Below are 11115 nucleotides of genomic sequence, written 5' to 3'. Positions count from 1 at the left end.
AGCTAGACCTTAAGTAGGCACCCGTAGTTCTCAGCGTGGCCTGCTGGGAAATGTAGTCCGAGCCGGAGGCCCACGGGGTCCAAAAATCATGTTAAAAAAAAAATCAACCCATGTAGTGTTCCTTGGGCTAAAATAAAAGCGGCTTTGCTATGTTTTAATTACGCCCCCGTGGTGGGACCATTCAGCAGGGCTGTACTGAAGAGAAAACACCCAAGAAACATTGGCTCGTGATGGTTTAGTATCGAAGGTGTCTCCAAAATTTAGACTCATTATCTAGGTGTCCTTATCTCTAAAATCAAAATAATAGCAAACAAGGCCTAGCTGCGTAAGTTCGAATTTCAGCATCGCTTCTAATTTCTCATTCTTTCCTGTTTTAATTTTATGTGAGCCTTTCAAATAATCATTGGATTTTTTTTAAAGCAATAATTCTTTTATTTCCCAAAGGGCAAATTTTACCTTCACTCTAAGTGATATGTTTGTACTATCCTCAGTTGGCTTAACTTTATTCCTTTATTTTTTTTAAAAGATTTTATTTATTTATTCGACAGAGATAGAGACAGCCAGCGAGAGAGGAACACAAGCAGGGGGAGTGGGAGAGGAAGAAGCAGGCTCACAGCAGAGGAGCCTGATGTGGGGCTCAATCCCATAACGCCAGGATCACGCCCTGAGCCGAAGGCAGATGCTTAACCGCTGTGCCACCCAGGCGCCCCTATTCCTCTATTTTTACTTTGCTTTCTCTTTCAGACTTGAATCACTTTAATAACAATCCTCTTTGATTTATAAGTGGGTATAGTAGAAGACATTTTTGTGTTTGAGGAACCAGTAATGCATTGCTAATTGCCATGGGGTCACTTCCTTCTCTCTTCAGGGACCCTTTGAACCCAGCCACCTACTGTGAGGAAACCCAGGTTACTTGGAGCAGCATATTATCAATGGTAGACAAAGTTGGGCATTAATTAAAGGGGTGAAAACAGATTTTGTTCAGACACTACTGGCAATAAGGGAAAGAGCTGAGCTCCATTCCAATCTACAGAGGTGATAGGATGACTTAAAGGGAGAATGAAGGATGAGGGATGGGAGAGAGGGGCACTCAACAGAAACATTACAAAGGGTTGGTGAGTCTCAATGTGATTAGGCCAGCTGCAGCTACTAACAGGCAATTTATTGAAGTTAGGATTCTAACTTCCTACAGAGACTAGGAGACAGAGGCCCTATATGGCTTTCAGATTACTGAGAAACACACTTCAAATTGCAGGAGATACCTACACATCTCAAAGGGACAGAGGAAGGAGTCACCATTAGAAGCACTCTTGGGTAAATGCTATAAGAAAGGGAGGTCTCTGGGGCACCTGGTTGGCTCAGTCGGTGAAGCGTCTGTCTTCAGCTCATGCCATGATCCCAGGGTCCTGGGATTGAGCCCTGCATCAGGCTCCCTGCTCAGCGGAAAGCCTGCTTCTTCCTCTCCCTTTGCCTGCCACTCCCCCTGCTTGTGCTGTCCCTATCAAATAAACAAATACAAAGAAAGAAAGAAAGAAAGAAAGAAAGAAAGAAAGAAAGAAAGAGAGAGAGAGAGAGAGAGAGAGAGAGAGAGAGAGAAAGAAAGAAAGAAAGAAAGAAAGAAAGAAAGAAAGAAAGAAGGAAGGAAGGAAAGAAAGAAAGAAAGAAAGAAAGAAAGAAAGAAAGAAAGAAAGGTAGGTCTGGGATCTATCATCAGGTGTTGGCTAGAACAAATGGTAAATTCTGGCAGCCTTGAGTTTTCTCAGACAGGCATTTTATTTTATTTTTAAAGATTTTATTTATTTATTTATTTGACAGAGAGAGACAGCCAGCAAGAGAGGAAACACAAGCAGGGGGAGTGAGAGAGGAAGAAGCAAGCTCCTAGTGGAGAAGCCTGATGTGGGGCTCGATCCCAGAACGCTGGGATTACACCCTGAGCTGAAGGCAGACACTTAACAACTGTGCCACCCAGGCGCCCCTCTCAGGCAGGCATTTTAATGCAAGGTGGCAGTCATCCTAGAGCACAGCCTTGTGCTGCTGAAACTGTGCTATGGTTTGGTCATCTCTTACTACAGAGGTTTGGAGGAGAGTTCACAGTTCTCACCGTGTGCATAGGACCGGAGGCCCCAACCCACAGCCCCAGCTGTATTGAATGAGCCAGTTTGGAAGCAGATACCCCAGCCTTCGGTCAAGCTGTCCCACCTAATGTTGTATGGAGCAGAGGTGAACCTTGCCGCTGATCCCGGCCCAACTGCAGATTTGTGAGCAAAAGAAATGATGACTATGCTTTCAAGTCACAAAGTTTTAGGGTGGCTTGTTAGGCAGCAATAATCAATCACTGGGGCACCTGGGTGGCTTGGTTGGTCACGCATCTGACCCTTGATTTCGGCTCAGATCTTGATCTCGGCTCAGATCTTCATCTCAGGGTCATGAGCTTCAGCCCCATGTTGGGCTCCACACTGTGAATCTACATAAAAAAAAAAAAAGAAAAAAGAAAAAAAAACCAAACACCTATGGAGTATAAGACATGTTTTCTATCAACTCTTTTTATAGGACCCTCAATTTTGCGTGTGTAAAACCCTTACCCTGTTGTGATATGATAGCCCATTAGAATGTCAAAGCCCATAAAAGGCTGTCTTCTAGAAATAAACTTTACTTTTACATTGTATATACAACCTTAAAATACATGCCTTAACTGCGAATCTTCACATAAACTTTCGTAAAACAAAACATGGTGGTCTTGAAACTTTTTGGTCATGTCCCCCTAAAAGAATTGTCTTCTAGCGTGTTTTAAAGCTGACATCTAAAATTTTTCATTCAAAGTTTGGTCAGGTGTAATATCCTACACACAACTACAAACCTTTTAAAACAAAACTGTTACTAACCTATTTCCAATGGACTCATAACAATTTGATACTATCATCCATTTTAAAAATCCACGAACAAAACTTTGCTTTAACAATTAGAAATTTTACATCCTTCCTTTCTCTCCTCCACCTCACAGTCCCATCCTACTCCAACAAAATTTTATCCTGATAAGTTTTGCGTTTGAAAGTTCTTTATGGATTCCTTTCCTACTTCTTTCAGCAAAAACGTACATGCAAATGAATTTTTTCAAGTATCCTTCTTATTCTTTTACGTCAGATTTGTTGAGGTGCAATATGCATGTGGTAAAATTTACTCTAGTAAGTGTGCAGTTCTATGAATTTTGACAAATACATATAGATATGGTCACCACAATCACACTATAGAACATTTCCATCACCTGAAAAGTTTCCTCGTGTCCCTTCTTCATAAACCCCTCATTACCTATCCTCTGGCAACCTCGGACCAATTTTTTGTCCTCATAGTTTTTCCTCTTTTCCAAAATGTCACATAAATGTCATCATAGGACATGTAGCCTTTGAGTCTGGCTTCTTTCAACTTAGCATAATGCCTTTCAGATTCGCCCACGTGCCTGTAGTTTGTTCCTTTTTAATGATAAGTAATCTTCTATGGTATGAACGTCCCAGCTTTCAGTTATCCATTCAACAGTTGAAGACTCTTGGTTTTTTCCAGTTTAGGGCGATTGTGAGAAAAGCCACCGTCACGTTTATGTAAATGTTTTCGCGTAACATAAGTTTTTCATTACTCTTGGGTCAACACCTAGGAGTGTGCTATGGCCTGAATGTTTGTGTGCTCCCCAAATGCATATGTTGAATTCCTAACCCCCAATGTGATTGTATTTGCAGATAGGGCTTTGAGTAGGTGCTTAAGGCTAAACGAGGTCATAAATGTGTGGCCTCATAAGAAAGTCACGTGTACAGACTGAGGAAAGGCCGCATGAGCCCATGGGGAGAAGTCACCCTTGCAGGCAAAGACAGAGTGGTATTACTGGGTTATATGATTAATGTTAAACTTTATAAGAAACTGTCAATTTTCTTCTAAAGTGGCTCTATCATTTTACATTCCCACCCACAGTGAAATTTACATTTGGGGACTAAGTGGTACAAGCTTCCGGTTATAAAATAAGTCATGGGATGTAATGTACCACATAGGGAATAGAGGCAATAATATTCTAATAACTTTGTACAGTGACAGAGGGTAACTAGACTTATCGTGAGGATCATCTCATAATGTATAAAAATATCGAATCACAGCAATATAGACCTGAAACTGATGGAATGTCATTATTCTTAAATTTAAAAAAACATAAGCTTAAATTTATCTCCTATGATCATGAAGCTGTAAGTGTTGTATTCCTTTCAGATTGAGTGATCAGATGGCTTTTATGGCTACTGTGGCTTCAACTTGTGTTCGCAATTTGTTTCTGTGTCTCCCACAATTATTCAAAGAAAAAGGTGTTGGTACCAGCAAAAACCAGTTGAGGGCGCTATCGACTCAGGTAAGGCTGAGACCAATGCCTATTTCACCTGGTATGTGAGGAGTCTCTTCTTGAGACCTGAGTTAACTAGCATTTTATCTGTGATTAACTCTAGTTAGGCGTCTGTGTCCCTTGAGGACTGATACTATAAGCCCCTCAAACCAGCTTTCCCTAATGAGAATGAGAATCTGCCTGCTAAAAATTCAATTCACCGTATGAATTACAAAAACTAACTAGATTGAGGGGCACCTGGGTGGCTCAGTCAGTTAAGCGGCTAACTCGATTTCAGTTTAGGTCATGATCTTGGGGTCCTGGGATTGAGCCCCACATCAGGTTCTGTGCTAAGTGGGGAGCCTGCTTGAGGATTTTCTCTCTCTCCCTCTCCCTTTGCCCTCCCCAAGCTCCTGCTCTCTCTCTTCTCTCTCTCAAATAAATAAATAAATAAATAAATCTTTAAAAAAAACCAAACAACTAGCTAGATTGAATACACACGGGGAAGCCTTGACAGTCTTGAATGAATACAACCTGTCCTGTTAGTCCTCTATAAACAATTATAAACAATTGCTATTATAAACCATCATTGCCTTATGATGCCTGTGAGGTCTGTTGGAGTGGGTATTAGGATATACCTTCAACTGCTTTGTACTATTGAGTTTTAAGACACTCTGTCTAATTTGTGAGTAACATTTTTTTCACTCATTTATGACATTCCAACAGTAATTTAGTTGCAAAATTTAAAAAAATAAGCGCTTTGTCTATTTTTATCTTCCTTCTTGAATTCGGGCTATCTGATGTTTCTTTCACTGAAGTACCAGATGACCTGTTGATAACTCATTTTCTCCTTTCTTTTATTGGGGGGAGGAGTGCTTGCAAACAAGGTAATGGAAGGGGCTGGGAGTATGCATCAAGTTAACGACCTATAGGGCCTGAGGGAGGGCCTTACTTTGAATGGAGAGCACAGACATTAATGACTGAACTTAAGAAATCAATCTTGACCACAAAAGACCCCCAAAAGCAAAAGCAACCTTCAGAAAGAAGAACAAAGTTGGAGGCATCACCCTTCCTGATTTCAAACTATACTACAAAGCTATAGTAATCAAAACAGTATGGTATTGGCATAAAAAACAGACATATGGCTCACTGGAACAAAATAAAAAGCCCAGGAATAAACCCACACATATATTGTTGGTTAATTTACAGTGAAGGAGTCAAGCATATACAATAAGAGAAGGATAGTCTCTTCAATAAGATGTTGGGAAATCTGAACAGCTACATGCAAAAGAAGGAAATTGGATCACTGTTTCACACCATATACAAAAATCAACTCAAAGTATATGAAGACTTGGGCATAGGACTTGAAAACTTGAAACTCCTAGAAGAAAACAAAGGCAGTAAGCTCCTCACCATCGGTCTTGGCAATGAGTTTCTGGATTTGTTGCTAAAAGCAAAGGCAACAAAAGCAAAACTAAGTAAGTGGGACTACCTCAAACCAAAAGGCTTCTGTACAGCAAAAAAAGCAAAAGAAAAACAAACAAACAAAAAAACCCACATTATCAACAAAATGAAAAGGAAAACTACAGAATGGGAGAAAATATTTGCAAATCATATATCTGATAAGGGATTCATATCCAAAATATATAAAGAGCTCATACAATTCAATAGAAACAAACAATTCCAATAATAAATGGAGGATCTGAATAGAATTTGTCCAAAGAGGACATACGAATGGCCAACAGGTATATGAAAAGGTGCCTGACATCATTAATCATCAGGGACCTGCAAATCAAAGTTGCAAGATACCACTTCATGCCTGTTAGAATGGCTATTCTTAAAAAGATAAGAAATAACAAGCGTGAGGATGTGGAGAAAAGGAAACCCTTGCGCACTCTGGTGGGAATGTAAAATGGTGCAGCTGCTTTGTAAACAGTACGGAAGTTCCTTTAAAAAAATTGAAAATAGAATTACCAAGGGCTCCTGGGTGGCTCAGTTGGTTAGGCAGCCGGCTCTTGATCTCAGCTCAGGTCTTGATTTCAGGGTTGTGAGTTCAAGCCCTGCATTGGGCTCCATGCTGGGTGTGGCATCTACATTAAAAAAAAAGAAGAAGAATTACCAAATGATTCAACAATCTCCCTTCTGCGTATTTATCCAAAGGAATTGAAATCAGGATCTAGAAGAGGCACCTGCACCTCCATGTTCATTGCAGCACTAATCACAACAGCCAAGACATGGAAACAACTGAAGTGTGTATTGATGGATGAATGAATCAAGATAATGTATAGGTACATGTAAGATGGAATATTATTCAGCTATAAAAAGGACACCCTGCCATTTGCAACAATATGGATGGACCTTAAGGGCATTATCCTAAGTAAAATAAGTTAGAGAAAAACAAATACTGTATGATCTCATTTATAAGTGAAATGTAAAAACAAACTCATGAATACAAAGAAAAATTGGTGGTTGCCAGAAGCAGGGGGTAGGGAGTGGGCAAAATGGGTGAAGGTGGTCAGAAGGTACAAAGTTCCAGTTATCAAATAAATGAGTCCTGGGGATATAATGTACAGTAGGGTGACTATCGTTAATGATACTGTGTTGCATGTTTGAAAGTTGTTAAGAGAGTAAATCTTAAAAGTTCACGTCACAAGAGAAAAAAGTGTAACTGTGTGTGGTTATGGATGTTAACAAACTTACAGTGTTAATCATTTCATAATACATACATACAGCAGATCATAGCTAGAGGAAGGGAAGGAGGGCTGGTTTCAGGTGGAGAAAAAAGCGTACACAGAGACCTTGAATCAAGAAAGGGCATGGGTGGTTCAGGCCGTCGCAGGAATGTGAATGTGGTTTCAGTGTAAAAATCAAGAAGAAAAGGCATGAGGTGTGGATAGAGATGCAGTCAAAGACCTGGGAAAGATTTGGGACTCGATTCTAAAGGTAAAGCCACTTAAGGTTTTAGGTTAGGGAGGGCAGGGACAGGGGCACCTGGGTGGCTCAGTTGTTAAGAGTCTGCCTTTGGCTCCGGGCGTGATCCCAGGGTCCTGGGATGGAGTCCAACATCAGGCTCCTCCGCTGGGAGCCTGCTTCTTCCTCTCCCACTTCCCCTGCTTGTGTTCCCTCTCTCGCTGGATGTCTCTCTCCCTGTCAAATACATAAAATAAAATCTTAAAAAAAAAAAAAAAAAAGAGAGCAGTGACACACCTCTATCCCTAAAACCTAGAACAGTGTTGAGCCCTTATTAGGTGTTCAATAAATATTAATGAACTGAACACTTGGCTTGACTTCCAGCCCAGTGTTCCCAAGATAAAATTGATCATGTCGATTAGACTGATTGCCTCCGTCATCATTAAGAATGGGGCACTTCGGTGGCTCAGTCGGTTAAGTGTCTACCTTCAGCTCAGGTCATGATCTTGGGGTCCTGGGATCGAGCCCCACATCGGTCTCCCTGCTCAGCAGGGAGTCTGCTTCTCCCTCTCCCTCTGCCTGCCACTCCCTCTGCTTGTGCTCTCTCTCTCTCTCAAATAAAGAAATAAAATATTAAAAAAAGAAAAGGAATGTAAACCCTTGGGCACCTGGGTGTCTCAGTCAGTTGAGTGACCAACTCTTGGTTTGTGCTCGGGTCATGATCTCAGGGTCATGAGATCGAGCCATGTATCAGGCTCTGCATTCAGCATCTGGTCTGCTTGTCCCTCTCCCTCTGCTCCTCCCCCCACTCAGGCACTCTCTCTCTAAAATAAATAAATAAATCCTAGAAAAAGAAAAAAGAAAAAAAAGAATGAAAACTCTTCTAGTTCTTTCTCTCTCTGAGTGACTTTGGCCAGGATGAAATCTCCCTCTCCTTTACACGATCACCCGTCCTTTCGCTGTGCTCTCTGGAACCCTCAGCTTTCCTTATATCCCACAGGCTTCAATGCCAGGAGGACGGGCTGTGTCCTGTCTACTGCCCAGTGTGCCCACCAGACCCATCACTCCTCATGTCATCAAAGCTCATGCCCCTAAGCCCATCATTTCCATTTTTCCTATCAGAGAATGATTTCGACGTTCTTCCTGTGGATCAGGCCAAAAAACTTTGGAGTCATCCTTGATTCCTCTTTCTCTCGCCACCTGCATTCAGTTCACCTGAAATTTCTGTCAGCCTAACCAGCCCTCATCTCTTCCATTGCCAGTCCTCCGGCCCAAGCTTCCATCATCTCTTACCAGCATTATTGCAATTTTCCTCCCAACTGGTCTCCCTGCCTCCATCTTTCCTCCTACAGTAGTTTCTTCTCAATATAGAAGCTGTGGTTCTAATTTTATGCATCAACCTGGTTGGGCCAGAGTGCCTAGATTTTTGATCAAACATTAGTCAAGGATTCTGTGGGGGTATTTATGGATGAGATTTACATTTAAATCAGTGTACTTTGAGTAAAGCAAATTGCCCTTCATAATGTGGGTGGGCCTCATCTAATCAGTTGAAGGCCTGCATAGAACAAAAAGACTGACCTCCCCCAAGCAAAAGAGAATTCTGCTAGAGACAGCCTTTGAACTTTAACCCATTGAAGAATCCATTGGCTCTTCCCTAGGTTCTCAGCCTGCTGGTGCACCTGCAAATTTTGGACTTTCCAATCTGCATAATCATGTGAACCAATTCCTTAAAATTGATCAATCTCCCCCCCCCCAATATCTCTGTCTCTCTTTCTCTTTTATTGGTTCTGTTTCTCTGGAGAACCCTAATAGAGCAGCTAAGATAGCTTTTTAGTTATTTACACATTTGTTTATTTATTTTAAAAGATTTTATCTATTTATTTGACACAGAGAGAGAGACAGTGAGAGAGGGAACACAAGCAGGGGGAGAGGGAGAGGGAGAAGGAGGCTTCCCGCTGGGCAGGGAGCCCAGTGCGGGGCTTGATCCCAGGACCCTGAGATCATGACCTGAGCCGAAGGCAGACGCCCAATGACTGAGCCACCCTGGCGGCCCTAGGATAATTTTTTTAAAAAGTGAGTCATATCCTGTCTCTCCTCTGTTCAGAATAATTCAGTGCTTCCCATCTGACTCAGAGTAAAAGCCAAAGTGGAGCAAACGGCCTTGTAAGGTCCTTCAGGATCTGCTTCATCTACCTGCCTCCTCAAGCTTACCTCCTGTACTCTTGCCCTCGCTACTTCGGCCACCGTAGCCTACGGAAGTAAAGATGCAACATGCATACATTTGTGATTGTGTCGGGCAGAGACGGTGTTTGTAAAGCCATGACATCGGGTGTGATCACCAGGAGAGTGAGTGGGGAAGAGAAGAGGATGAAGGACAGACTCGAGTGTTCAGGACAGACTCTAGCGTTCAGAGGTCTGACAGAAGAGCAGGAAGGAGGGAAAGGGAGGTACCGTGGTGTCCCTGAAACTAAGGGAAGAAAGAGCCTCAAGGGAAAGGGAGTGAGAACCTGTGTCTGGCGATACTGATGATACAAAAGACACAAATGGACGTTGGCTCGGTAGCAATGTGGTCTGCTCACCAAGAGCAGTTTTGGCGAATGGTGACCTATCACCAGACTGAGGCAGGTTTTTACAAGGGTTTGGGAGGAGAGAAATCAGAATGTAGAGAATTCTTGAGTTTTGCTGCAAAAGGGAGATGAAAAATAGTACAGGGGTGGGGGAGGGGTTGTGAGGTCAGAAGAACTTTGTTTTGTTCATTCATGTGCTGTTGCATCAAGATAAAGGAAACCAGGGGCGCCTGGGGTGGGGGGTAGGGCTCAGGTCAGTTAAGCTTTTGACTCTTGGTTTTCAGCTCAGGTCATGATCTCAGGGTCATGAGATTGAGCCTCGCATCGGGCTCTGCACTCAGCGGGGTGTCTGCTAGAGATTCTCTCTCTCTCTGCACCCCCTTGCATGCACACCTGTGCTCTCTCTCTCAAATTAATTAATTAAGTAAGTAATTAAATCTTAAAAAAACAAAAGAAACAAGAGCAGGTCTGGTGTTGGTAGAAATGATTCAAAAATAGGACTCCCTGGTCCTCCCTACTTCCTGTCCTTTTTGAGTTGAGTAAGTGACTCTTCTCTCCAGGAAGAATCCACTGCCTGTGTCCTGGACACCCTCCCCTCCCACCTCGTCAGGACCCCCCGCTGCTGTTGACCCCTCACTCAACACGCTCCCGTAATAAAACCCCACACCCGCGCGTGTTCCAGACTCCCCGTGGGAACCCACCCTGGCCAGCCTCGCAAGGGGGCTGGCCACCAAGGAAGTCAGATGCCAGACTTCAGTCTCCCATTCTGGCCTCCCCTCAATGCTGATAGGACTTCTCCCTGCCCCTGCAAGTTTCTCACCTCCACTCTGGGACTTCTGTTTCTAAGTCCCTCAAGTCTGTCCCCAGTAGCAGCTGACAACAGCCACTGTCTCCCCCAGAAAGCTCTTCCTCCCTTTCCCGATGGCCTCTGGGAAACTCGCCCTCCCCCCTTCCCTCTTACCTGTCTGCTTTCTCCTCTGCTGTCCCCAGACCTCTTCTCTTTCCACTCCGCCTTCTCTTCCCAGGCAAGCTCACCCATTCCCTTGGCTTTGCTCTCCGTCTGGCCACCACTGCCAAGTGCATCTCCGGGATACACCTGTCTTCTGAGTGCCAGAGTGCTGGCTCCGCACCTCTACCTGGCTCAAATACACAGAACCAGAATACACTCACGCTCTTCCTCCCCAGACCTGCTTCACCCCCAGCCTCATTCCATCTCCTTATGGAAGCTCCACCACTCACCCTTTTGCTCCAGCCAGAAACCTGAAGCCCTCCCTGAGTCCTTCATCC

The sequence above is a fragment of the Ursus americanus genome, chromosome 21 (assembly GCF_024610735.1).
Source record: "Ursus americanus isolate L20-20 chromosome 21, mUrsAme1.1.p, whole genome shotgun sequence".
NCBI classification, from domain to species: domain Eukaryota; kingdom Metazoa; phylum Chordata; class Mammalia; order Carnivora; family Ursidae; genus Ursus; species Ursus americanus.
The sequence above is the reverse complement of the archived record's forward strand: the minus strand, read 5'-3'. Positions refer to the sequence as shown.